The sequence below is a fragment of the Sciurus carolinensis genome, chromosome 5, assembly GCF_902686445.1.
Source record: "Sciurus carolinensis chromosome 5, mSciCar1.2, whole genome shotgun sequence".
Classification (NCBI taxonomy): Eukaryota; Metazoa; Chordata; class Mammalia; order Rodentia; family Sciuridae; genus Sciurus; species Sciurus carolinensis.
This window is the reverse complement of record NC_062217.1, coordinates 80,810,630-80,837,592: the sequence shown is the minus strand read 5'-3', so window position 1 is coordinate 80,837,592 and position 26,963 is coordinate 80,810,630. Positions and strand designations below refer to the sequence as shown.

The following is a 26,963-nucleotide window of genomic DNA, read 5'->3' as shown; positions in this document are numbered from 1 at the left end:
TCCAGCTACAATAATATAACAATAATTTTGGAAAATTCACAAGTATGTGGAAATTAAACAACATGCTCATAATTTCTTCAAAGAAGAAATTAAAAAGACAATTAAAAATATTTCAACAGCAAAAATGGAAAAACAACATATCAAAACTTATGGGACACAGCAAAAGTAGTTTTAAGAAGGAAATTTATAGCAATAAACACCTACATTAAAAAAAGATTGTAAATAACCTAATATTACACCTCAAGGAACTAGAAAAATGAAAACAAGTAAGCCTAAAGTAAGTAGAAGAAAGAAAATAGTAAAGATCAGAACAGAAATACATGAAATACAGAGGAGAAAAACAATAGAAAAGATCAATGGAATCAAGGATTTTTTTGAAAAGATAAACACCATCAATACATCTTTTAGCTAGACTAAGAAAAAAAGAGAAGAGTCAAATAAAATAAAAAGTGAAAAAAGATACATTATAATTGATGTCACACAAATACAAAAAAGTCCTAAGAGACTACTATGATTTATACACTAACAAATTGGATACACTAGAAGAGAGAAATTCCTACACACAACCTGCCAACACTAAATAATGAAGAAATAGAAAATCTGAACAGACCAATAATGAGCAAGCAGATTGAACAGTAATAAAAAATCACCCATTGGGGGTGGGGAGATAGCTCAGTCGGTAGAGTGCTTGCCTTGTAAGCATAAGGCCCTGGGTTCGATCCCCAGCACCCAAAAAAAAAAAAAAAAGTCACCCATCAAAGAAAATTCATAGCAATCCTCTCACACTTTTCCACAGAAGTCAAAGGAAGGGGGAAAAGGCCAAAATCATTTTGTGAAACAAGCCTAACAAAGACATCATAAGAAAGGAAAATTATAGGCTGATATCCCTGATTCAGATAGTTGCAACAATCCTCAAGGAAATAACTAGCAAACCAAATTCAACAGCATACCAAATGGTTTATTCACCATAATCCAGTGGAATTTATCATTGGCATGCAAGTATGTTTTAACATACGCAAATCAATAGATGTGGTACACCACAGTAACAGAATGAAAGTCAAAAACTATCTGATTGTATCAATAGATGAAGAAAAGGTATTCAACAAAATTCAATGTCTTCTCATGATTAAAAAGAAAAACTCAACAAATTAGTAGAGAGGGAATATAACTCAGCCCATAAAGGGTTGTGACAAGCCCACAGCTAAGATCATATTCAACAGTGAAAATGTGAATACTTTCCCTCTAAGAGTAGGGACATGACAAGGATGTCCAGTCTTACCATTTCTTTTCACGATAGTGCTAGGAATCCTAGCCTGAGCAATTAGGAAGAGAAAGAAAGATATCTAAACTGAAAATGAAGTTAAATTGTCTCTGATCTTATACTTAGAAAATACCGAAGCCTCCACAAAAACAAAACAAAACAAAAAAAAACAACTGTTTAAACTAGTAAATGAATTAGTTGGGGGCACAAACTCAGCATACAAAAATTAGTAGCATTTCTATACACTAACAATGAACTCTGCAAAGAAGAAATTAAGAGCCAAGCTATTCAGGAGACTGAAGCAGGAGGATCACAAATTCAAGATTAGCCATGGTAACTTAGCAAGATCCTCTCTCTCAAAATAGAAAACTAATTTTAAAGAGTCTGGGGATAGAGCTCAGTGGTAGAGTACTCCTGGGTTCAACCCCCACCAATTGCACTCGTTTATGACTAGCATATTTTTAATTATGGAAATGTGTTCTTTCTTATTTTATGAGTCAAATTCACAGAGACAGTAAGTAGTATGGTGGTTGCGAGGGGCTAGGTTGGGGTAACAGTTATGGTTTAATGGGCAGAGTTTGCGGAGTGTTGAAAGGTTCTGGCTAGTGGTAGTGAGGATCATAAAACAATGTGAATATACTTGATGCCCCTGAACAATACACTTAAAATGCCTACAATGGCAGGCTTTATATTATGCATATATAACCATAATAATAACAAAAAAAAGGGACTGGGGTCGTGACTCAGTGGTAGAGCACTTGCCTAGCATGTGTGAGACGCTGCGTTTGATTCTCAGCACCATATATATATATTATTTTATTCATTTATATATGTATACATATATAAGTGAATAAAATTAAGGTCTATCAATATCTTAAAAAATTAAAAATAATAACAAAAAAAAGCATTATGGACATTAAATCAGTGGAACTCTGGCTGATCAAAAGTAGAGGTGAGGGTCAGGAAAGGGTGCCATACACACTGTTAGCACATACTTACCCTTTGACGCCCTCTTTCAAAGGCATAGCCTCAGAGGCCCTCCAGAGTATTTCTCAGCATTCTAACAAAATACTACAGCACACGTTTAGGAAAATGGCAAATGAGCTGGGGACGAAATGATGGAAGAGCCACACTGTTCTAGGGAAATAAATGAGGGGTCTCAGAAGCCATGACCAGGAGCAGTCAGGTATGAGCAACTTCAAGGAGGTGCAGTCTTCCATGCTGGGAGAGAAAGTATCAGGCTGGTGTGGTGGGGACAGGTGCTTTGTTCCATAGACACTCAGGGCCCTGTGCCATCTGGCACAAAGCCTGGAGTCCAGCTTGCACAGGCCCACGGAAGTCACACCTGGACTGGGCAATGCAGGCCTGAGTGCTACAGTTTAGATCTTGAATGCCCCCTAAAAGCACATGTGTTAAAGGTCTGGTCCCTAGAGTAACACTGTTAGGGAGTGGTGGAAGCTTCAGGTGGTGGGGTCTAGTGGGAGACCCTTAGGTCATCTGGGGTGTGCCTCAGAGGGGACTGTGGGACCCTAGTCTCTTTCTCTTTGTCTTTGCTCCCTGGCTTGTTTTGTAAGGAGTTATGCTCCCACTAGGATGTGCTACCTTATCACAGGCCCAAAATAAAACACTAATGGAATGGAACCTACAAAACTGTGAGCCAGAATCAATCTTTTCTCTTTATAAGTTAATTATTTCAGGTGTTTTATTATAGTGATGGAAAGCTAACACACTGAAGACGGTGAACTGTTGACACATAACAAGGTATGAAGGCTGTGTGCCATACCCTAAATCCATTCTTTTTGTCTTAAAATAAGCTTTAAGCTACTCCCCTTCCTTGAAACCAATCACCCTGCCCTACTCCACCTTGAAGGGCAGCAGCCCATTAGCTACAGGACCAACGTGCTGGATTGTTGTTGTTGTTGCTTGCCTATATCCCTGACAGACTGATTCTGTCAAGGTAGTCAAGGCTGCTTCTTCCTGAGATGGAGGGACAAAAGCACCTGAGGATGCTATAGAATGTGCAGACTCAGTGTCCAGAAGATATCATTTCTTTCTTCTATAGTATGCAAACCCTGAGGTTCTTAGCCAGGTATTTCCAAAGGCAGGCATCAAAGACATCACGATGATAGCTGAGGGCTCGGACTGGCCCATCTGCCTGGCCCATGTCATAGCTCAGCTCAGCAGACCTGGTGCTACCAGGGGTAAAGGGGCTCCTTGAAGCTGGGTGCCCAGTAACTTAGAGGCTGCATTACTTGGTAGCAACACAAGCTAGTTAGAGTAGGCCTTGGTTTTCCTCCGCTGCTGCCAGAGTCCAGCAGAGAACCTGACACGGGAAAGACTCAGGAAGAGCCTTATAAGAATCCCCAGAAGAGAACCCAGGTTAATGTTTACCTTAGAAGCTGGCTCTAGTGCTCCTCTCAGGGCTGAGCTCCTCCAACCAGGAGTCTTGACTTCAGAGATGGGTAGGGGGGACTGAACCAGAAGACAAGTGCCAGCAGGCCAGTAGGTGGCTGAGCAATTGTCCAGGAGAGGTGACCCTGTGATGGGGGAGAGGCAAAGGCCAGAGAAAACCTACTACAATACTCAAGTTTCTAGTTGCATTGAGGCAATCACATTTCTTCTCTGGGTTCCCCAGGATCCCAGATGTGGGGTGTGTGAGTGTGTGTGTGTGTGTATGCGCATGAGAGAGAGAGAGAGAGAGAGAGAGAGAGAGAGAGAGAGAGAGAGGAGAAGTTTCATTTCTCTGCGTGGATGCAGGAACCCAGAGGCCAGAGGCTGAGGGCACATCATTTTCCTGCCCTTCTCATAATTCCCAGAAATTGTAGGTCTTAACCCTGATGCCTATTAGAAAGGTCAGGAAGCAATTTAAAGCACCAGGACCAGGCGAGCTGTTTGGCCCAGGCATTGGTGGGTTTAAACACCAAGCCAAATAATTCCAATGTAAAGAAGGATTGAGGGCCACTGATGCAAGAAGGCAGGTCAAACATTTGGTGAGGTCCCTAACTGGGAGGTGGACTACAGAGAAGCTCAGGGGTCTGGATTCAGAGAGCCGGCGGCTCTACAGGGGAGGGCTGTTTTGGGGCTATCAGTCTAGAGCTCTGACCCCTACCTTTACTCCCTGTACATAGTAATAGTGACCAATATGTGCCAAACAAGTTCTCTGTGCTGGGCACTGCTGGATGCAGCACTGGTGCCTCGCCCCTGAATTCTCTAGAGCAACTGCTTTTGAAGATCAGGAACCCCAGTCGCGGGCTGGGAACCCCGCATAGCACCAGGGATGCCCAGGATGCCAGAGTGGCTACGGCGATCACCCACGATCCTGGTGTAGCTCCCGCCGACCGCAGCCTGCCTCAGGGTGGGTGCTCCGAACCGAAAAAGGGGTGGAAAGGCTTCTGGGGTGAGCGATTCAGGTGAGGCTCTGGGGGAATTGGGGCGCAAGGCGCAGGAATCCAGCCCGGCCCAGATGCAGTTCCTCTGCGCAGTACCTTCACCCAAGCTCAGACCAATTCTGCTTTTCCCGTCGTTTAGCAAAGCTCAGGTCTTGGTATCTGTGTTTCTGTGGCTTAAAATGATTGCTATTTTAAATTTTCATCTTATCTCTGGGAAGTAAGAAAAATCCTTGGTTGTGTATCTCTGTAAATCTAGTGTTGTTTCCTGCTAATTCTGCAGGTAGGCATGGATTTTCCACAAGCAGAATTCACAGAGTTCACCCACTTAGAAGTTGCCAACGACTCCAGTATCAGCCCTCTCCAGACCGTGCAGGTCACGAACACTTAATAAAACAAAACAGGCCAGAGATCAAGTAGCAGAGTGAGCAAGGAAAGAGAAGTGAACTGTTGGAATCCTTGCTAATCTCCACCCCAATGCTTTAGGCTTCCAGGTGAGCCCAAGAATCTGTCTTTTTAATTTCGGATGAATCTGCGGCAGCAAGGTTTGGGAGACTGTGGCCTGAATGACTCTCAAATGGGAAAAATCAGCTCCTGCATTCCAGGTGATTTTACTTAAGGAATAAAGTGGGCGGATGGTTAGACATAAAGGAAGGTGGAAGGAGTCCCTGCAAGGAACCAGGAGTGCTGAGTTCCATACCCTCACTTGGACAGTGTTAACCCAATCATGAATTCCTATGACCTCAGTTTTCTTATCTCTGACATAAGAAAATTGAACAACATAATCTCTTATTGTTTTCCTATTATAAATTTATCTGATTCTTAGACTTGAATTTTTTTATTCTTCAATAAGGGTAATGATATTTTGAAAGGGCTTGGGATCAGTCCCCAGAAAAGTTGTGATATTTTTAGTATCTCCTCCTGGTTCAGGAAGAAGTTGACAAGACCTTTCATCTAGTTCTCTCATCTTTCTATTGGAGGGATCTCAGACGCAGAGGCAGTTCCCTCTCTGCCCAGCTCTCAGAAACCTCTCCTTTCACTGTTATTCCTGTCCCTGGAAATTTGAAATCATAGTTTTCAAACCTGGCAGTGAATTAGGGTCACTTGGGAGACTTTTATAAAATCCTGATATTCCAAAAAATTGAATCAAATTCCTGTTGGGGAAGGAGGCGTAGGCATCTGTGGTTTGTTTTTGTTAGTTAATTAGTTTGTTTTTAGAAAGAAACTGGTTAAGTTGCCCAGACTGGTCTTGTATTTGTGATATTCCTGCATAAACCTCCCAGATAGCTGGGATTAGGGACAGGTGCCACCATGTTTGCCCAATGGTATTATGAGCCAAACTAAATGTGCCTTGACCGGACAAATTCCATTTTACCATGAGACTCCATTTCATATAAGAAATGTTTCTCCCGTGTGAAAAACCTGCCTGTGTAACGCACCTCCTTCTTAGCACACACTGCTTAAAAACACACTGTGGTTGGAAAATGTTTGTTATTCTTATACAGTGTTTTCTTTTTAGTTCCCATTTTTCTTGGGCAGTGTACTGTAACCTGATGTGGATCATTCTGACCCACTTCCTATGTTGCTACGATTTTGACTTCCTGGTAGCTTGTGGTTTTGGGCTATAGAAGAGATACCCTACCTACTGCAAGGGGCCGAAGTGTGCAGAGGCACCCTGGTCTCTGCCCCTTGACTTACTGGTGAATAAAAGTTCCATGTCTTGCTTCAAGACTGACCAGTGATTTACTTCTAACTCACCACAACAATGGTGGTGAGGCACAAGAAGTTTGAAGCAACTAAGCAGGGAAATCTCAGAGCTGGGTTTCTGGGTTCCTCTTCACCCAAGTAAAGATAACAAGACTGAAGGTTGAATTTGCTGCATTACCAGTTTTCATTTTAGATACGTCAGATTAATATTTTATATTTAATACATCAGATTAATCAAGCATCAAAATTACCGAAAAGTGAAGGGAAAAGCCAAGCCAAGTGGCGCCACCATGTGCCCACTAGTTAACCTAAGTCAAGTCTATTAGACTTCATTTTCTCATTTGCAAAGTGACACTGACATTTCTCTTCCACCCTGTAGTGTGATTAGGTGGATCTAATGAGATAACATATGTGAATTTGTTTTGCAAACTATAAAATGCTATGCAAATTGAATGGGTTTAAGTACTGTATATGTAGAAGGAATTTCCATATTTAAAAAATGGCATCAGTTCTTCACATATTAATATGCAGGTTTGAAGTAATACCAAACCCAATTAAAATCCCAAAAGCTTTTTTATAAAAATTAACAAGATGACTCTGAGATTTACATGGAAATTCAAAGTACCTAGAATAGTCAGAATAATTTTAAAAGGCTCTAAAAACTTGAAACCACATTACCTGGTTACAAAGCAAGAGTGCTCAAGATAGTGTGGTATCAGTGTAAAGATAAGATATAGTTCATTAAAATAGAGCAGTGGATCTAAAAATCAGCCCACATATATATGACCAATCAGTTTTTGATGGAGATGCTAAGGCAATTCAATGGCAAAAGATTTTTTCAACAAATGGAACATAGACATAAATAAAAGAGCTATAACTATAGAACTACTAGAAGAAAACATAGAATAATCTTAGGGACCTTGGGTTAGGAAACAAAGAGCAAAAATTAATAAATTAGATTTCACCAAAATTAAAAATTTCTGTTCTTCCAAAACAGCACTAAAAATATCAAAATACAAGCCATATAATGGGAGAAAGTATTTACTAAACACATATCTGACAAAGGACTTTTATTTGTATTATATAATGAATGCTTACAATTAAGTATGAAATCTCAACTTTTAAAAAAATGAGCAAAAGCTTAAAAATACAATTTACCAACAAGGATATATGTACAGCAAATGAATACATAAAAAGATGTTAACTATCATTAATCAGATACCACTGCACATCTACTGGAATAGCTAAGATTAAAATGACTGGCATGTCTAAGGAATCTGAATTACCTTTGCAGTGATGGTCAGAATGAAAAATGCTGTGGTCACCTGGAAAATGTTGGGCCCATTTCTTACAAAATTCAGTGTGCATTTCCCATATGCCACAGGAATTCCACTTCTTACCACATGACCATAATGATATATTTGCAAATTTTCTTAGCTCTGTTCGTAACAGCCCAAAACTAGAAATAAATCTTAATCAAGTAGTGAATAGATAAATAATGGAATATGATTCAGAAAAAAGGAATGAACTAGAGGTTTATGCTTCATCATGGATGAATTGTCAAACCATTATACTGTTATAGTGGAAGAAGCGAGACACCAAGGCTCTGTACTATTTGATTTCATGTATATGAAATTGTACAAAAGCCAAAACTGTACTGACAGAAAGTAGATCAGAAGTTACCAAGGGCTAGTGGATGGGATAGAAAGAGGGAATTAAATGCAGAAGGGCCTAAGGGAACTTTTTTGAATGATGGAATTTTCTATATCATGACTATGGTGATGGTATACGATTATATACATTTGTCAAAATTCACTGAGTTGTTTTATCAAACATGGTGAGTTTTATTTTATAACATTATATTTCAAAAAAGCTGATGGAAAAACTTGACAATTTCTGCTTGTGAGACACTGTGTTGGGAATATCAACAGGAATCAGGCCTGGTTTCTGCCCACAGTGATCACAATAAAAAACACACCAAAACAAGGGCAATAAAGCATTGCAAGTGCTACGACAGAGATCTGGACTCAGGATAGATAGGTTAATTCTAACCAGAGGTAGAAGAGCCAAGTAGGTAGTCATTGAGCCAAATCTTGAAAGACAGGTAGTGATTTGCCAGGTAATGAAGGTGAGAGAAGCAATTCTAGGTAACAAAAGAAGAAAGCCTTCCTTGCCTAAAATAATCCATTGGATTCCAGGAAACACAAGGGGTTGGTTGAAACCCAACATTCCTGGAAGAGTATATCTGAAGGTAGAAATGTGTGTGCTGGCACATGAAGGCATATGTGTTATGGAGGGTTGCATAATGCATACCCAGGTGCTCACAATTTATCCCACAAAGAAAAGCTGCTGAATAGTTTTAAGGTATAACATACATACCCAGTGTAATGGTCAACTTGAATTGTCAACTTGATTGGATTAAGAGATGCTGATGATTAAGAGGCTTCTGGGTATTTCAATGAGGGCATATCTAGGAATGATGGGAATGTGGGATAGTGAACTGAAGTGGAGACCCTCCCTAAGTGTGGGCAGCACTGCCCAATAGGATGGTGGCTTGGATGGAATAAAAGTTGGAAGAAGAAGGGATCTAATGTAGATGCAAGTTCAACTCTTCTTGAATGGGTTCTTGATTGCACTGCTTTGATAGTCTTGAGGATATTGGACTCTTTCCTCTTCACTCTTACAAACTCTGCCAGTGATTCTCCAGGTAGTTTCCAGAAGTCTTGGTCTTGGACTAGGGTAGCAGTGTTGGTCCCTCTTGTTCTGGGGCTTTGACCTCTTGGACTGCACAGCTACTGGTTCTTCCAGTTGTTCAACCTGCAGACAGCCATTGTGAACCATCCAGCTTCTGGTTGTGTAAGCCAATCTAATAAATCCCCTTTTTATAATCATACTTCCTGTTGATTCTGTTACTCTAGAAAACTCTGACTAATATACCCAGCCTTGTTTCTTGTACATATTACTCTGAAAGCAGAGAGGAAGACAGATTGGAGGATGGTGGCAGCTAGTTTGAAAGCCGAGACCAACTAAAAGAAGATAGCACTCATATAGCACTTCAGATAATCCATGATTTTGTTCTGTGGTTTAGAGGGATGTAGAGGGGAGATTTATGAGAGCTATTAAAGTAGCAGAACTGGGAAGAATGTGTTTGGGGATGCTATAAGGGAGAATGATGAAAAATCAAAGATGACTCCATGGATTCTGATTTGGGTACTGGATGCTGGTGGTCATCTTAATCAAACTTGGGACTGCAAAGGAAGAATGAGTTTGGGAGAGAATGATAGCTTTAGTCAGAGAAATGATGAGTTTTATATGGGTGGAATATTCTAGTAAAATGTCTAAAAGGAAATTGAATACCCTCCAGTAAGATTCAGAAGAGAGATACAGAGATGTATGGTTCACAGTAATCCAATTCCAGGTTGCATTGAAGCCAAGTAATGAATGAGATTTCCCAGGGCACTCACACAAGGTGGCAGGGAAGGCGTATAGCTATGAAAGGGATGGGCAGTAATAGGAGGTCTTGAAAGAAGCTGAGATAAGATGTTCAACAGTATGGAAGTGAAGCAGGAGAGTGTAGTGTGATCAGAAAAGCCAAGGAACAAGAAAGATTTTGGAGAAAGATACAGTCAACACTGTCAAATGCCACATGAAAATCAAACATAATGCAATGAGAAAGAATCCACTGAAATTGCAAAATGTGAGATGGCTGTTGTTATGTGCCAAAGTAATTGCTATGGTAGCAGAGCTTGATTGCAGAGGCCCAAGGAATGAGTGAGATGGAGGGAAGTGGAGACAGTGGGCAGGTAGTTTGGCAGTGAAGTGGCAGAGAGAGAAAGGTATTGAGTAGGGAGGAAGAATATAAGATCAAAGTATTTGTTTTTTAATTTGTGAGACAACATATTTTATAGGCCATTAAGAAAAATCCAGTGGAATAAAAGTTGTTGAAACTGTATACAAGTAGCCCAGTGTATGAAAGTCCAAGTCATGGAGATGACAGGAAAGATAGAAATAAGAAGAGAACACCTTTTCCTTTGGGAATAAAGGAAGGAAATAGGGGAAAGTACAGATCCAGATAATTCTGAAGGTCTGACAACAGGAAGCTCAGAGAGTTCATGAATGAAGACTAAATGTCTCAATGGGTTTGAGAAAAGAAGTGAAAGTTGGAAGAGCCATAGCAAGATATTGGAAAGGGAGTTAATCTATGATTGACAAAGGTGTTGAGGGTTGAACTTCACACATCTGACAGTATCATCTGTCCAGAATGACTGTGTGATTTCTCAGCATTTAATTGCCTAAGTGTGGCAGCCAGGAGAACACACTTGATCTGAGATTTGGATGTAACAGGAGAATGGTAGAAATGCAAGTTGGTGAGGACACTTTCAAATTTATTTATCAGAGCAGAGAAAATGAGGAACCATGAACATAAGCCAGATGGAGGGAAGAAAAGAACCATGGTGGAAGGAATAATGGGAGAAAAACAGAGCTCAGAGATCCAGGGGGTCTCCATGAGTTTGATGAGCAAATACATTGAAGAGCAGGATGATAGAAGTTCATGGTCAAGAGTAAGGTACTCAACATAGAACTTCAGAGGAAAGACAGATCTGGGTGACACTAAGATCCAAACTCTGGTGATGGGAATGGGAGACCTAAAGGAAGAGGAGGGAAGGTCATGGTGCCTAGACTAAAATGGTACCTGCATCTTTTCATGAATGTTAAAGCATCCAGGATGAGTGGGTAGCATGGAAGTCCTCAAGGAATGGGGAAGGGGAAGGGAAGACAAGATAGTCAGATATTAGTCGTATGGTATGTATGGTGAGCATGGCCTGGGTTTCAAAGAAGTTTGTACATAACATGAGAAGAATAATGGTCTGAAAGTAGGAATGAGGAGAAAGGATACTTCTGGCAGCTGAGGATTCTGTGATATCTGTGGTATTTAGGAAAATGGGGTGCTCACTTGAGAAAGAGGGTAGGGGATGTTCTTGGTACTTGACTGAGTTTCTAGTCAGGCTAGAAGAAAGTAGAGGAGGTTGAAGATGATAGTGCAGCTGATCTCGATGATAGGGCACAGAGGGAGAGGGCAGGAGCAGCTGCCAGAAAGTCAGGGAGAAGGAAGCATAGCATAGTCAGAAGCATAGCATAGTCAGAAGCATAGCATAGTCGGGGACATGTGGGGACACCACAAGGCCCGCATCTTGACTGGTGACTTCAGATGGCAGGGATAAGAGGCACAGCTGGAGTTGGTTGATCTCAAGCTTCTGCACAATTGCATGTGGTAGCCTAGGGGAATCTTAGGTCCACATGAATCATGGTGAGAAGTTTTGGTAAAACCATGGAGAAGGAAAAACAAGAGACCATACAGGAATGGAGTCTGGAAAAGATTCCTACCCAGGAGGTTGCAGAGCCATTTCCTAGGACGTTTACCAACCTGATAGAATTAGCAGTGGCTGATGGTTACTGGAAGGAGAAAGATTTTATTTGCAGACTTTCTTCAAAGGTCAAAGATGTGCCAAAAGCTTTCTTGATAGATATTTGTTTAGCAGAATTGAAATGAAAAGTTGAGCACATCTGTTACTTAGGGGATAACAGAACTTCAGAGCAGGGACAGGAGGGAGCTATGGGGTAGGGTGGCAGAGTCCACTCCTATCATGCACTTTCATGGTCTCCATTCTCCAGCCCTAGCTCACTGCCCTGGAGTGGGGGCAGGTGGCCTTTAGCAATCCCTGGCTATTGTACTTCCCCAGCCTTGTCTGGCTCTTCCATTCCTCCCTGCACATATGTTCATCTGTTCTTGGAAGGAATCATCCCCATGCTGTCTGGCTAACTCCTACTCGTTTTGCAAGTCCCAGAAATGGCCAAACTTGTCTTCTTATTAAGCTCTTTCTGGCTCTTCTGGGCATATAGAGGGGCTCCTTCTGCTCTATTCCAATGCTCTTTCATACTTTCCTTAAAGCAATGATTTTACCATAGCAAAATTGCCTACCTGTCTCTTCACTGGACTACAAACACTTTGAAGTTAAGGGCAGGACTGGGACTTTTCACATTATATCTTTAGCTCCTAGAACAGTAGTGGGAACAGGATAGGTTCTCAACTACTAGTTGAATGAATGAATGAATGAATGAATGAATGAATGAATGAGCAAATAAGAGAATGAGTAGTGGAGAGACTTTGACCTCAAACAGCCTGGGACTCATTTTTATTATATAATTTAGTGTTTTATGACTTAGGGAAAACTCAAGCCATCACCTGTAAGAAACACCATAACTTTAAAAATGTCAATAAGCTGTTACTTGCATGGTCCCCAGAGTCTGGTGATGGGAAGGAAGTAATTAGGAAGGGAAAATACAGACTCTTCCTTGAGAGAATGGCCTCATTTCTCACCTTCCTTCCCTGGATGCCCTATTGTTCCTCCATCTCTGTTGAACTTTTATTCTGACACTTTCTGTGAATGGCTTCTCAGTTTCTATCCTTCCCATTATTTCTATTTCTACTACTCTAATTTGGATTTGAATTGTGTCAAAAGTTTCCTGTTGGCTTTCCAGACTTGTGTCTCCAGCTATACTATACAGCATAATGACAGCCTTCCTCTGCTCAAGAACTTGCCATGGATCCCTAGTGCCTTTTACTTCAAATCTAAACAATTTATCCCTGTGGTCAAGGCTTTCTGTCAATGAGTTTCCCATTAGCTACTCAGTCTTCCCTCACTGCTTACTGTCTTTTTGCTGGATTGTTCTATTTCCTGTCTGACTTCTGTCCTTGCTAATCCTCCTAATTAGAATATTTTTCCATTTCTTTTGAGCAGTTGACATCTGACCCTTCTAAATTTAGCTTGAGACTAGTCCTCCCCATTCAACCTTTGACTGTTCCCACTGTCAATAATGATATTTTTTCCCCTCTTACTCTGCTTCCTTTCTATGCTTTTAAATTCAGCCTGAACTTAATTTCCAGCACTTCATTGTAGCTTTCCATAGCATTTTCCTGGAAATATTTTATTTCTTCAACTCATCTTGAAGCTTCCGCAGTACCAGGAATAAATGAATACCCTGTTTCTGAGGTGTGAGCCCCAAACACCTGGTGTACTGCTAGACTGTATCCCAGCAGAGACAGGACATACATCACAATAGTATATAAGACTGACCATGGCCCCCAAAGAGACCAGGCCTTAACCCCTGGAACCTGTAAATGTTACTTTAGGTGGAAAAAGGATCCCTGTAGATGTGATAAAGTTCAGGCTCTTAAGGTGAAGAGATTGGCTTGGATTCTCTGTGTGGGCCTGAAATGCCATTACATGTGTCCGCCTAGGAGAGAGAGGGAGATTTAACACATAAAGAGGAGAAGACCATACGACCAGAGTCAGAGGCTGGAGGGATGGAACCATAAGCCAAGTCTTTTCGATCGTATTCCACCCAACACTCGATACTTAGCTGGAGCCTTAGAGGGAGCTCAGCCCTGCCAGCTGCTTGATTTCAGCCCAGAAAAACTGTTTTCATACTTCTAGCCTGCAGAACCATCAGAAAATAAATCTGTGTTGTTTAAAGTCACCAAGTACTTTGCCCCAAGCGATACAAAACTAAAACAATCGTCATATATGTATTCATTGATTAAATTAAAACATTGTGGGTTGATTTTGAACTCTCTTAAAGGTTTTTAGGAAGAGGTGCTCTTTAATTTGGATTTCTCCAAGGCATTCACGGCAGTGCCTCCACTTCACCTCTCTCAGGACTGCTGGGAGGACCCAAGGACCTCTCCCAACCCATGATGGTGGGAACAGGCATTCTACATTTGCTGCTTGGCTTAATCCTAATAACACCCTAGGGAGTGGGTACTATTAGTTACCCTTCCTCACATACAGGCAAGGAAATCAAGGCTGAGAGAGAAAGAAGTGCCTGTCCAAGGTTATACAGAACCTCCTTTATGGAATGGGCCTTTGAAAGCTCTTTTGTAACGATATCTTTTTGTCGTGTGTCTCCAGATTCATCTCTTTTGATCCTAGGGTCTCAATCACTTTCACTGTCTCAGTCAGTGATCAAATGAGTGGGGTTTGCAGCCAGATAAACCCTAGGCTCAAAATCCCTGTTCTGCCACTTAATAGCCACTGTTCTTAGAGAGTTCTTAACTTCTTTAAGTCTCAAGTTCAGTATCTAAAATATTGAGTCAGTGGTGGTAATGGTGTAAATAACTGCGGTTCTATAAGTGATAAGGTCATGTATAGAGAGCCCTTTGCACAGTGCCTGGCACGCTATAACATCTCAGTATATCTTAACCATCATTTTTATTGCTGAGTTTTTAATAGATTCAGAAATTCTCTTAAATTCTCAATCTATTCAAATCAGGGGAACTGTATACCAGAATACCAAATTATTCGTCCACAATAAGATTGCCAAGCAGATCAGATACCATGTTACCCTTTCTTTCTCCTCCCCAGGGATAGGGACAGGGATAAACTGAGAAATTTTTATGATCCACCTCACATTTTAAAAAACATGTTCTGATATGGCTATTGTTCCTTTCCTTTCAATGTCATTTTACCTTCTTTTCACAGTATGTCACATTTCCAAGTTACTTTACATTGAACTGTGGCAACGAATGGCTCCTTAATTTAAAACTTCAGTCAAAAAGGTTAACCCTTCTCTGACCTTTGAGTCCAAGATCCTGGGCTCTGAATTACTTTGGGGACTGTAATCTCTCTGCTTGTCCATGGATGACAGAGTTTATCCTCAAAGGAAAGAAAATTTTATGTGAGAGATGATGTATCATAGAGTTGCAAAGAATTCCCTGCTAGAAATCTCAGTAGCAGAAGGCCAAGTGCATTAGTCAAACATGCTATTGATGCAAAGGGAATGGAACCAAGTGTCCTCAGCTGCCCTTAGACTATCCTTCCTGAGATATTCATCTGGGAGTAGGTCTTACATTCCAGACATTTGCAAAAGGAGCCTGCAGGACTTCTGCCTTAAGTGTAGGACCAGCTGGTAGCTCCTTCCTATAATCATCCCTGAAATACTGTGAAATTCCTTTGTTTCCAGCAGCCTGTGAAGGGGACCTCAGGGATGACTGCGTAATTACAGAATACTCTTAAATCAACTCGTTTCAGGCCCCAGAGTTGGCCAAACATATTTGTTTTTGCCCTTCTCTCTTTTTCCTTTCTTTCTAATCCTTCCTTATACTTTCTTTTTGTGTGCATGCCTGTGAATATACATGAAATACTCTAATAAAACTGATAACGAAGTTTAAATACATTTCATGAAAACTGTATATTGTAACTGCTTTTAAGATTAAATTAAAATCCTGAAAGTCAAGAAATGTGTCATGGGAATATCAAGAAAGCAAATATCAAACATCTAATTTTAGAAAAGAAACTTCAAATCTGATTTTAGGGCTTCCTAGAACAAAACTTTACATCTTAGCCTTTCATTCTGAAGATTATGATTATGTTGCCTTGGGTGGTTTACTTTCTCCTATGTAAGAAAATACACAGTGTATTACATTTGGTTGTCATATTTGTTCAGACTCTTAATGTGCCCTCTTTTCCAGTGCTTCTTATCATTTGTGGTAGTCAGCTTTCTGTTACTGTACTCAAAATACTGAGGTAATTAAATTAAAAAGAGGAAAAGTTGTATTTTCACACAGTCTTGGAGGGTTTAATTCATGACCAGTTGGTCCTGTTGCAACCATGTGGCTGTGAGCAAGCTGCTCACCTTGTGGCATCTGAGAAGCAAAAAGGGAGATGAAGTGTCCAAAGTCCCACTGATCCCTTTAAGGATATACCCACAGTGACCTGAAATCTCCCATTCTCACCTTTTAAAGGTTCTACCACCTACCAATATCACCAATTTGGAGATGAAGCCTTTAACACATAGGCTTTGGGGTACACTCAAGATCTGCACTGTAGTACTGTGGTTAACTAGAATACATGCTTGATTAATAGGATTAGGCTATTTTACAATTCTTGGGTTTCTACCACAAGCTTTAACATTGTCAGTGATGAAACTTCTAAGGCATTAATACAACTCAAAGAATACCATACCATATCGAAAACTGGGCTGTTTAGCTACATTTGAAACTTTTTCTTCCTCTTAGAAGAAAACATAGGGGAAAAGCTTCTAGACCTTGGACTGAATGACAATTTTTTGATAGAGTATCAAAAATACAAGCAACATGAACTGGGGTTGTGGCTCAGTAGTAGAGTGTTTGTCCAGCATGTGTGAGGACTGGATTCAATCCTCAGCACCACATATAAATAAAAAATATAAAGGTATTGTGTCCATCTGCACCTAAAATATTTTTTTAAAGTACAGATAATAAACAGTAACAAAAATAGATAAGTGGAATTATATCAAGCTAAAAATTTTTGCTTAGCAAAAGAAATCTTTAGCAAAATTAAAAAGCAGTCTGGGAATGAAGAAAATATTTGCTGACATGTATCTGAAAAAAAAGTTATGCCCAAATTATAGAAGGAACTCCTATAATTCAATAGCAAAACAACCTGATTTAGGCAAAGGACCTTCCTGAATAGACATTTCTCAAATCTGAAAAAACATCAATTTCAGCAGGTATAGGGATCAATCCTACTGATCATCAGAGAAATGCAAATCAAAACCACAATGAGATATCACCTTGAATATATTAGGGTATCTATTTTCCCCCTTTTTATTATTGTTTTAACATTTTTAATACACATACTTATTTACAAAATATACAAAGATTGGAAAACTCAACGATCAGCAAATAATGCAATTAAAAACTAACAAAACATATAAACAGGTATTTCACTGAAGAGGATAATGAAAAAATGGCAAATAAACATGAAAAAATACCCAACAGTATTTGTTGTTTGTTGTTAGAGAATTTCATATTAAGACCATAATGGGATACCTAAGGATTGTCTATTATATATATTTAACTATATATGAGATTGCCTATATTATATATATATATATATACACACACACACATATATATATATATATAAAATTTTCATTTGCAAAATAAAAAGTGTTAACAAACAATAAAATAAATCTGTTGCTAAGTACCATATGCTAAATGAGAGAATTAGAATGGCTATTAATCAAAATTTTGTTTAAAATGACAGTGTTCATGAGAATGAAGAAAAAAGGGAAGATTTGAACACTGTTGGAAGGAATATTAATTGATGCAGCCACCATGGAAATCAACATGAAGTTTCCTCAAAAAATTAAATATAGAATTAACATTTGGTCCAGCAATACCACTGCTTGGTATATATCCAGAGGAAATAAAATCAGTATGTTGAAGATACATCTGCATTCCCATGTTTGTTGCAGCACAATTCGCAACAGCCAAGATGTACAGTCAGCCCAAGTGTCCATTGACTGATGAATAAAGATGTAGTATATACACACAATAGAATATTACTCAGCCTTGAAAAAGAAGGAAATCCTGCCTTTTGAGACAACATGGATAGTCTTTCAGGAAATTATGCTAAGTGAAATAAGCTAGGCACAAGAAGATAAATACTGCATGATCTCACTTATATGCAGAATCTAAAATAGTCAAACACACAGAAGCAGAGGATAGCATATCAGTTTCCAGGGGCTAGGGGAGAGGAAGAAATGGGGAAGTGTTTATCCAAGGGTACAGAGTTTCAGTTGTTCAAAATAAATAGGATCTAGAGAGTTACTGTAGAGGATATGGCCTACAATTAGCAATTCTGGATTGCATATTTAAAAAAATTTACTAAGAGAGTAGATCTTGTATTAAGTACTCTTGACACAGTAGACAAAAAAGAGGGAGAGGAGGAAACCTGGAGGTGATGGGTAAGTTATGTCATTGATGGTGATAATGGCTTGGTGGTTTCATGGATACCTTTCACCAAACATATTAAACTGTACACAGTAAATATCTGTAACTTTTTATTATACATGTCAGTCATACCTCAATAAAGTGGTTAAAATGTATTTTTCCCAAGCATCATTTTCTTTAGTTCTAACCAAATTTCTTTTTGTAGCTGAGGTATGGAATTGATGCCCAATTGAGTTTTTAACTTTCATCTGAGTCCTCGGGATGATTCTCCCAATATTCTGTGCTCATCATCCCTCATTCTCCACAACTCAGTATCCCCACCTGGCACAGTGACACTTGGACTCCTCTAAACTTTAGAATGGCTTCTCTTCCCCTCTCCCTTTCTTGGGTCCCTCTACTTTAACCCACCTTTCAGTCTCTCCTCCTCCACTGCATCCATCCGCCCAGCCTAGAAGGAGTGGTGTGCTGAAGCATAACAACTGGCATTGTGTAAGGGGAGGTTGCTTATGGGTAGAACTTGCCAATTTCTGTAGTGTAAACACCCATGATGGGAGTATTTCAAGGGAGTTTAGCAAATCACTCACAGAATTTCATTTCTAGCTCATGACTGACTGAAACTTTCCTTGCCTCTGCCTTTACTTGAACTCTTTTTTCTTTTTTTTTGTAAAATTTCTTCAAGAGCCATATATACCATTGCTTATATTTTCTAACCTTGCACAAGATTGCACAGTTCAGCCATTTACAATCTTATTGTGACCTCTTTAAAGTCGCTAGTTATGTTACTATTGTTGTTGCTGTTGCAAAAGGAATCCATGCAAAATCTAAAAGTGAAAACTTCCATGGACAAAAGTGAACAAGCATGTAAGAGAGATACCATTGAATAGCTTCGAATGGCACTGTTCCTCCTTTTCTCTAACCTTTCTGCTTTGCTGGTCACTAGTCACCTCCCCCTTCTTTGACTTCCATAATGTCACATTCTCCTGTCCTCCAGTCTCTTTGATCACATCTTCCTCCCTCATCTCTCCCATTTCTTCCTCCTTCACTCTCACAATGTCCCAAGAGCTCTGTCCTCAGGCTCCTTTTTTTCTCTTCTTCATCTCTAACAATCTTGATGTTGGTCACTTACAAAACTTTCTACATGGGAACTCTCCTCTGAGAGGAGATAGGTTCCTGATAAAAGGATGCATTTAGCTTCTCTCCCCCCACCCCCAGCTCTATCTCTCGTTCTTTCTTTTCCTGTGATGTCTTCCACAATGTTAGGATTCAGCAAGAAGGCCCTCACCAGATGCAGCCCCTCCATCTTGGACTTCTTAGCTTCCAGAACCATGAGCCAAATAAACTTCTGTTCATTATAAATTACCCAATCTCAGATATTCTGTTATAATAACACACAAAAGACTATGATATAGCAAAACCCAAAAGACTAAGACTGTTCAGAATAGACTCCAGCAGCTTCGCCCTTATCTTCCCTGGCATCTGTGTTTTTCCTGTGTCTACTGGAAGAGCTGCGATCCTTCCAGTAATGGAGGTCAATAGTGTCGTGGATGTGGGTTCCTCTGTGCTCTTCACACATACATTCTGCTTCTTGTCTCACCTCAGCTTTTTCAACCCCAGAGCTTAGACCATCATTAGCTCTTGTCATACTTTCTAACCTCTACAGTTGCTCAGAATCCCTCTCCAACTGAAGATTACCAATCTCACCTTCCTGCTCAGACACTTTGGGTTGCACCTGAAGTTCACCCTCAGCCTAGCAGGCAAATCTCTTGGTTATCTGACACCTTATTATCTTCCAGCATTGCTTGTCACTGCCAGCAGTGACCTGCCCCCAGAACTTTGACCCAGGTAGTTTCCTCAGTTTGAGACACCTCCTCTTCAGTTTTTACATATCCAAATCTGTTCATCTGCAGGGTTAAGTTCAAGTGCCACCTCTCCTATGAACTCTTCTCCGAGCTATAATCCACAGAAGAAAAGAGGGAAATGAACATTTATGGAGTCTTTCAATTTATTAGAACATTTCATTAGCTTCTTCAATGTTTATTAACTGTGAATGGTGAATGATATTACTCCTTGTTACCGAAGAGAAAACAGTGGCTCAGAGTGGCGCTGTGAAATTGAATTCTGATGGCAGCCTGCCTGAGCTCTTACTGTGTGTTAAGTCCCCTCTGGATGGTAACCTCCTTGGGAGTAAGGAACCTTTTTTCATCTCAATATGCCTCAAAAACTCCCAGTGCAGGGTTTGGCACACAGCGGGCACTTAGTGCTGAGGACCACATGAAGGATGGATTGATGGATGGGTCTGCCCATTGTTGTTTCCCAGCTGTGCCCAGAATGGCAGCTGTGCATTTCAGTTACACATGCTATAAATATCTCACCACCCATTCACATTTCCTTGTTTTTTTTCCTGCTCTTTGTGTCCTACTTCTGTGTCTCTCTTAGAGTGGCAAACTTTGGGGGAGGCAGAGACTGAATCTGTCATACTCTTTTGTCCAGATCCTAAGCCTAACAATCAACACATGATTTCTGGTGATGAAAACAAGTTGTTTTCCAGGGTGATTTGGTGCTGATGCTAGGCCAATTCTTATACTTCCTCCACCTCATTTTAACAGCTGGAAACTTCGTATAGGGTCCACTATAACAGCTTGTTATGAAAATTGTTCTGGAGACAGCATATGTTGATTGATTCTCCTCCCTTCAGCCCTCCCATAGCTAGTTGTCTAGTGCCCTTGTTCTGCATAGGCATGGTGCTTCCCTGGAAGCCATGTGTGGTCCTAAGCCCCTCCTACCAAAGCTTGCCTGTCCTTGGTCTCTTCTGAATCCACTTAATCTGATAAACTAACTGGGGCTGGACAACTGTTCATGGATTTACTGTGCTCATTCTTTACCTCTTCCAGTTGAGCAGTAGCTTTATGAAGTAATTTAATTGAAAAAATAAATCGTAATGGTGAAAACTCAGGTATCATGGTGCCCTGTTGTGAAAGATTTAAAGAGAAGGTGGCCCAAGCCAGTGACCTGTTTGCTGGCCTAGCCTGCACACACCCCCCAAAGCTCTCCACTCATTTGCAGTCAGAAGTGCCAGGCTCTGTGTACAGATCCCGTTAACCACCATGCTATATGACTCATAGGCAGGGCTGATGAAACTAGTGACAAATACAAACATGATTTCCCTGAAGAGTAAGGGTGATGTGTCCCTGGGGGCTGGGCACTCCCTGGAATAAAGGAGTGGTTTGTCAAAGCTGACGAAGGAGCCTCAAAGACAAGCTGGGACAGGGTTTCTGCTATTCTGACTCCTTGTCTATCAGTGATGCCTTTGAAAGAATGTCATACTGCTTTGTCCCAGTGACACTGCCATACCTTTGTGGAAGTCTGGAGGGAGGGAATACAGTACTGTTTGCTCTCAGTGAGGCCCCAAAGGCACCAGAAGAACTCTTTGATGTGTGTGTGGAGGAAGAAACACACTGTTGCTGTCCTGCAGATGGAGTATCACAGGCCCTGCACATGCTTCTGCTTTTTCAAAAGTACCAGAAACTGTCTCATTCCCTTGGTGTACTGCTTTGATATTAGAAAAGCCTTGTTTTACCTCCAAATTAATACATAAATCCCACCAAGGCTCTGGCTTTCTGGAGAATAGATTTCATGGTCATGGATGTTTCTGAGCAGCTGTTGTGGGATTTCTGAGTTCTGAATACACAGTCACTCCCATGAAGTGCTCTGGGGACATCTAAGCTCTTGGATGCTTCCTCTGCCTGTCCTCTTTCTGTTCCAACATGTAGGTTAACACAACTATTGCTGCAACCGATCTGGGCTTGTTCAGTAAGAAGTTGTCTCTTTTAATCCAGCATTAATGAGATGTGTTCTAATTTAGCTGCATATACTTATTTGTATCTTATCAGTGGATCACGAGATGAAGTTAACACTAGTAAGTAAAATTACTCTACTGTGACTATAGATATGCTCATTATTATTGGCCTCATTTTAAATGTAAAGAAGATAAATTTAAAAAGAGGGTGCTTGGCCCTGATAGAAAAGTTAGGAATTACACAAAAATGTCAGGCATTGTGCACAGACAGGTAGATAGACAGAAATAGAGAAAAAAATAGAAGATAGACATACATATTATATATACTTATTATATTTAATTTTGTATATGTAACATTTATGTATTACATGAATAAATATCGAGAGATACTCATCTTAAGTACTCATTGATTAAAATTTAAATTTTTTTCTTAAAGAAAAGGAAATGAAGGCCATTTACTGACACAGAAGAGGACAGGCTGACCTCCCAAAGGAGGTAAGGTCTGCTCTTCTGCACAGACACAACAGGCCTTTAGTCATGAGCTGGCTTCTGGCCTGACATCATGGATTCACCTCAGGTCTCCCCAGGTCACAAACAGATGTTCACAGCTGTTCCCTGGCCCTCTGCAGAGGCAAGCTAGGCCAAGAGTGTGCTCACAAGGCTAGACCATGCTAGTGCCCCAGGAATTCACCCTGAGACGCTTCAGTAATACAGCCTTTGGAAAAGACTCGCTGGTGTACTTGACCTTCCATCTGCCACATAAGCAAGAAGTAATGCTCAGTAGCAATAGCATCCTTGAATCCAAGGAACAGCATGATCCTGAATTTGGATTGAGGAATGAGGAGCTAAAATTTACCTTTTTTTTTTTTTTCATGTGGTGCTGAGGATCAAACTCGGGGCCTCATGTTCGCAAGGTGAGTGCTCTACCACTGAGCCACAACCCCAACCCTAAAATTTACCATTTTAATCTCTGTAACATTTTGAACAGTTTCTGGACCTCTCAGAATCATCATTATTAAAAACATATATGTGATTTTTCCCTTTAGAGGTCAAATGATCAAATAAAGTGTATCACAGAGGCCAGTCAGGACCAACTGCACCAAATAACTTTCTCAACTTGCTGAATACAGATTCCTATCCTCCACTCTGAAATCTCATATAGCAGGTCTTTTGTGGTCCCTTCAAACTGCATGGAAACAAACTGATATACAGCCAGACTTGGGAACATTGGCCTGGTCCAACTTCTTGTGAGTACAGAAATCTCTTCCACAATATTCCTGAGCTAAAGAGTCTTAATAACAGTCATTTCTCTTATAGCTGAAAACGGCCACAGACAAATATTTGCCTGCTTGCTCTGATTTACCCCTAGGCCCGTAGATCAAAACCATCTGGATTAGAAGTGTTGGCAGAACAGCTCAGGGCAGGAGAATCAGTGCGTGCAAAATCCATGCATGTGTGTGCATGTGCTAGTAGCATTGGTTGGAGTGGGAATGAGACAGAAGGGAAGCTAACATTTAGAGATCAAATGGGGGCTTGGCACATCCAGTCCAAGGGGAAGCAGATTGCCACAAGATGGAAAAGACAATTGTGCAAAAGCAGAGTGACATCCATGTAGGACCACCTGGTCAGTGACGTGACTGGTGAAGGAGATTAGAGCCTGCCCACTGGAAAGGGGAACCAGAGGGGAGGGGGAAGACCCCAGTATCAGTACCAGTTAGCCTGAGGAGAACACTGAAATACCCAAGAGACTTAAGCAAAAGGAAATCAGCCATTCTTTCCCATGGTGGGAAGAGAGTTGCTGGCCAGAGATGCAGCATAGAATGTGGGGCCCTTAGCCCAGGGTAAAAAAAGCTATTTCTGATCCCATTGGTTCTTGGAACTTTCATTACATGGCTGTATGAGTTCTGAGAAGGGAAAGAACTAGCAAAGGAATATGTCTCATTTGACACTTGTGTGCTGCTGGGATGGAGCAAGTCCCTTCCAGTTGCTTCTCAGTTTTCATGATCTCTGGACTCTCCATTGCCCTGTCTGAGCACCTTCAGTTAATAAAGTACAAGATTCTAGGAGCTGACTGGACTGTATGGCATGGAGCAGAACTAATGCCTTCTTTCTTCTTGGCATCATACCATTATAGTATCCCCGAAATGGCACATTGGACTTTTCACAGTGCTTTAATCAGATGAGTTTATGTTGAACGTATAGACATCGAAACTCACTAGAATCCTTTCTCAGAACTTCTAAGGAAATCACATCTGATTGCAAGTGGTGACTTTACATTTTTTTTCCTGTCAAATTTTTGTCTCTTAGATTTGGCACAGCTTTTCTAGGTTTGGAGGTTTATCTGAGTCCTGATCCAAGGCCACTGGATTAGCTCTCCTCTACAAGTGGATGACGTTAGCAAATTTGATCAACACAACTTTAATGTCTTTCTCTAAGTCTTAAAAAGAGTTTGCACAACATAGAACTGATATAAATCTTGTGGTACAGCAGTCAAGGCCTCCCTCCACCCTCTTGAATAATGAATGTTATTCAACTAGCTACAAAGTCACCTAGTTATACTGTCACACACAGCACTTTCTAAATGGCTCAATTATAGCATTTATCAAAGTGTACCATAACTACTTCCTTATAAAGCTGCCTCACTGAATTCACAATAACCAGATTGTGGAACCAACCTAGATTCCCTTCAACAGAAGAATGAATAAAGAAACTGTGGTATATATTTACAATGGAATATTATTCAGTCATAAAGAAGAATAATATTATGGCATTTGCAAATAAATGGGTGGAATTGGAGAATATCATGCTAAGTGAAATAAGCCAATCCCAAAAAACCAAAGGCCAAATGTTTTCCCTGATAAGTGGATGATGATACATAATGGGGGTGGGGAGATGGGGTAAGAGAAGAATGGAGGAACTTTAGATTATGTAGAGGGAAATGGGAGGGAGAGGTGGTATGAAAAATTATGGAATGAGACAGACATCATTACCCTATGTACATGTGTGATTGCATGAATGGTGTGAATCTACATCATGTACAACCATAGAAAGGAAATGATGTGCCCCATTTGTGTACAATGAATCAAAATGCAGTCTGTAAAAAATAAAAAAATTTAAAAATAATTTTAGAAAAGATTAAAACAGCAGTTAAAGGTGTATATATAAAACAAATGTCTGAAAAGAAACTGGTTTTGCAACTAATTTCTGGAAAAAATTAGCCCAGTGTCTTACATATGATAGGTGCTCAATATCTCTTTGTTGAATGAATGTAAAGGATGAAAACAGATACAGACATATAGTGGAGGACATCCAGGACGGGGCAATGCAAATATTTGCTCTAGTCTCAGAAATTATAAAACCAGAAGCTTTGAACTTGTGCTTGGCAAGTGGCCTGATTATAAAAGAAAGCTTGGTGCAAACAAAGCTTCTCAATCTTAGTGTGGTCCCTTAGTCTTCTCTATCAATGAAAATGACCTTAAAACCAGAAGGGGAGCAAGAATGGAGAAAACTGAGATACTCTTGAGAAAACACAAGCTACATTCTTTAAATTTCACAGTCATATCAATTCTCCTCCCACCATTTCTTCCAGGGTTAGCAGGAAATCCAGTTTTGTGGAGACTTCTTCCTTGCAGAGACCTTGGAGGGTGGGGTCTAAAAGTGCCCTGTGATTCTCCTTTCCCTGACCCCAGCCAGCCAGCAGTGTGTGTAGCTCTCCAGGCAACTTACTTACCTAGTCAGGTCGACAAAATCCAATTCACTGTCACACCAGATCATCAGTCAATTTGGGGGATGTGCTAGAGAAGAGCACATTGCTCTCAATGAGAGCCTGATTCCCTTGCCTGCGAGTGAATTTTTTAATTTTAATTTTTAAATTTTATTTTATTTTTATTTTTATAATTGACTAATAAAAACCTATATATTTAAGGTATACAATGATTTGATGTACATATACACTGTGGGATGATTGTCACAATCATATTAACTAACACATCTGTCATCTCACAACCCTACAGTTACTTGTGTACATGTGTGTTTGTGTTGAGAAGCCAATGAGGGATTTTTAAATCCTGCCTTTAGACATCTATTTTTTTGCTTCCCATCTAGTTCTTTGTTTTATTCTATACTGTTGAGATTACTGATAACGTTAGTAATGAGCTGTTGTCTGGGTCTCAGATTGTTCTAGTTTTCCTGTGGTGGGGTTTGGGGGAGTTGGGGCCATGGTAGTGCAGACTGCAGAGGTGACATTCAACGTCATAAAGTCTATGCAAACGGCACCCCAGCAGTTCTGGGGGTGGTATTGCCTGCTCAGCCCTGCACAAAGGCCGAGATATTCTGAATTCACCACTATAGAAATGCACGCCAATATCCTCTTCAGTTAGTTCCTGGCAGGAACGTTTTTTTTCTGGCTGAAGGGAGGTGTTGCTGGCAGGTAGGCTGGGAGGGGGCTTCTGGGCACAGCCCCTGCCCAGCCTTCCTGTTCTGCAGTGCCTAATATGGACAACACAGGTCCCAAGGGCCCCACAGGGGATCTGTGCCTGCCAGACCTGCCCACGGTGATTCACTGAGCAACCATGACCTTGCCCTTAGCTAGAGAGTAGCTCTTTCACAACATTGCTGGGACATGTCCAGGTTTCCGTGGGAACATGCATAGGCTCTACTGTCAAAATCAGACTGCTGCAAAAATAAAAAAGTCCAAGTTCCTGCTTCCATATCTCCCATAGCTAAGGGCCAAAGGGGCCCGGAAGGGATAGTGTCCAGCTGTGTGTATTGCCTAGGGAAAGCCTCCTCCTTCACACAAGGAGGTTCTACTCACACAGGGAGCTAGGAAAATTGAAGGGTCATGGGGAGAGGAGGGTTTTGGAGTTAGGAAGACCGGATTCAAATCTGGGTTCCTGATATAGTGATTCTACTTTTAGGAATATATCCAAAGGAAAGGAAATCAGTATGTCCAAGAGCTATCTGCAATCCCATGTTCATTGTGCATTATTCAAGATGGCAAAAACATGAAATCACCCTAAGTGTCCATCAGCAGATAAA

The 26,963-nt window shown here is 40.6% G+C and overlaps 1 long non-coding RNA gene across 1 annotated transcript; it reads left to right on the top strand.

Annotated features, from left to right (window-relative positions):
* Window positions 1–3,881: 3,881 nt before the first annotated feature.
* On the top strand, window positions 3,882–23,143 carry LOC124984467 (uncharacterized). Its single transcript, XR_007108684.1, has 4 exons — window positions 3,882–5,141; window positions 22,363–22,421; window positions 22,812–22,840; window positions 22,973–23,143. It is a non-coding gene; the product is annotated as an uncharacterized LOC124984467 (long non-coding RNA).
* The last annotated feature ends 3,820 nt before the right edge of the window (window positions 23,144–26,963 follow it).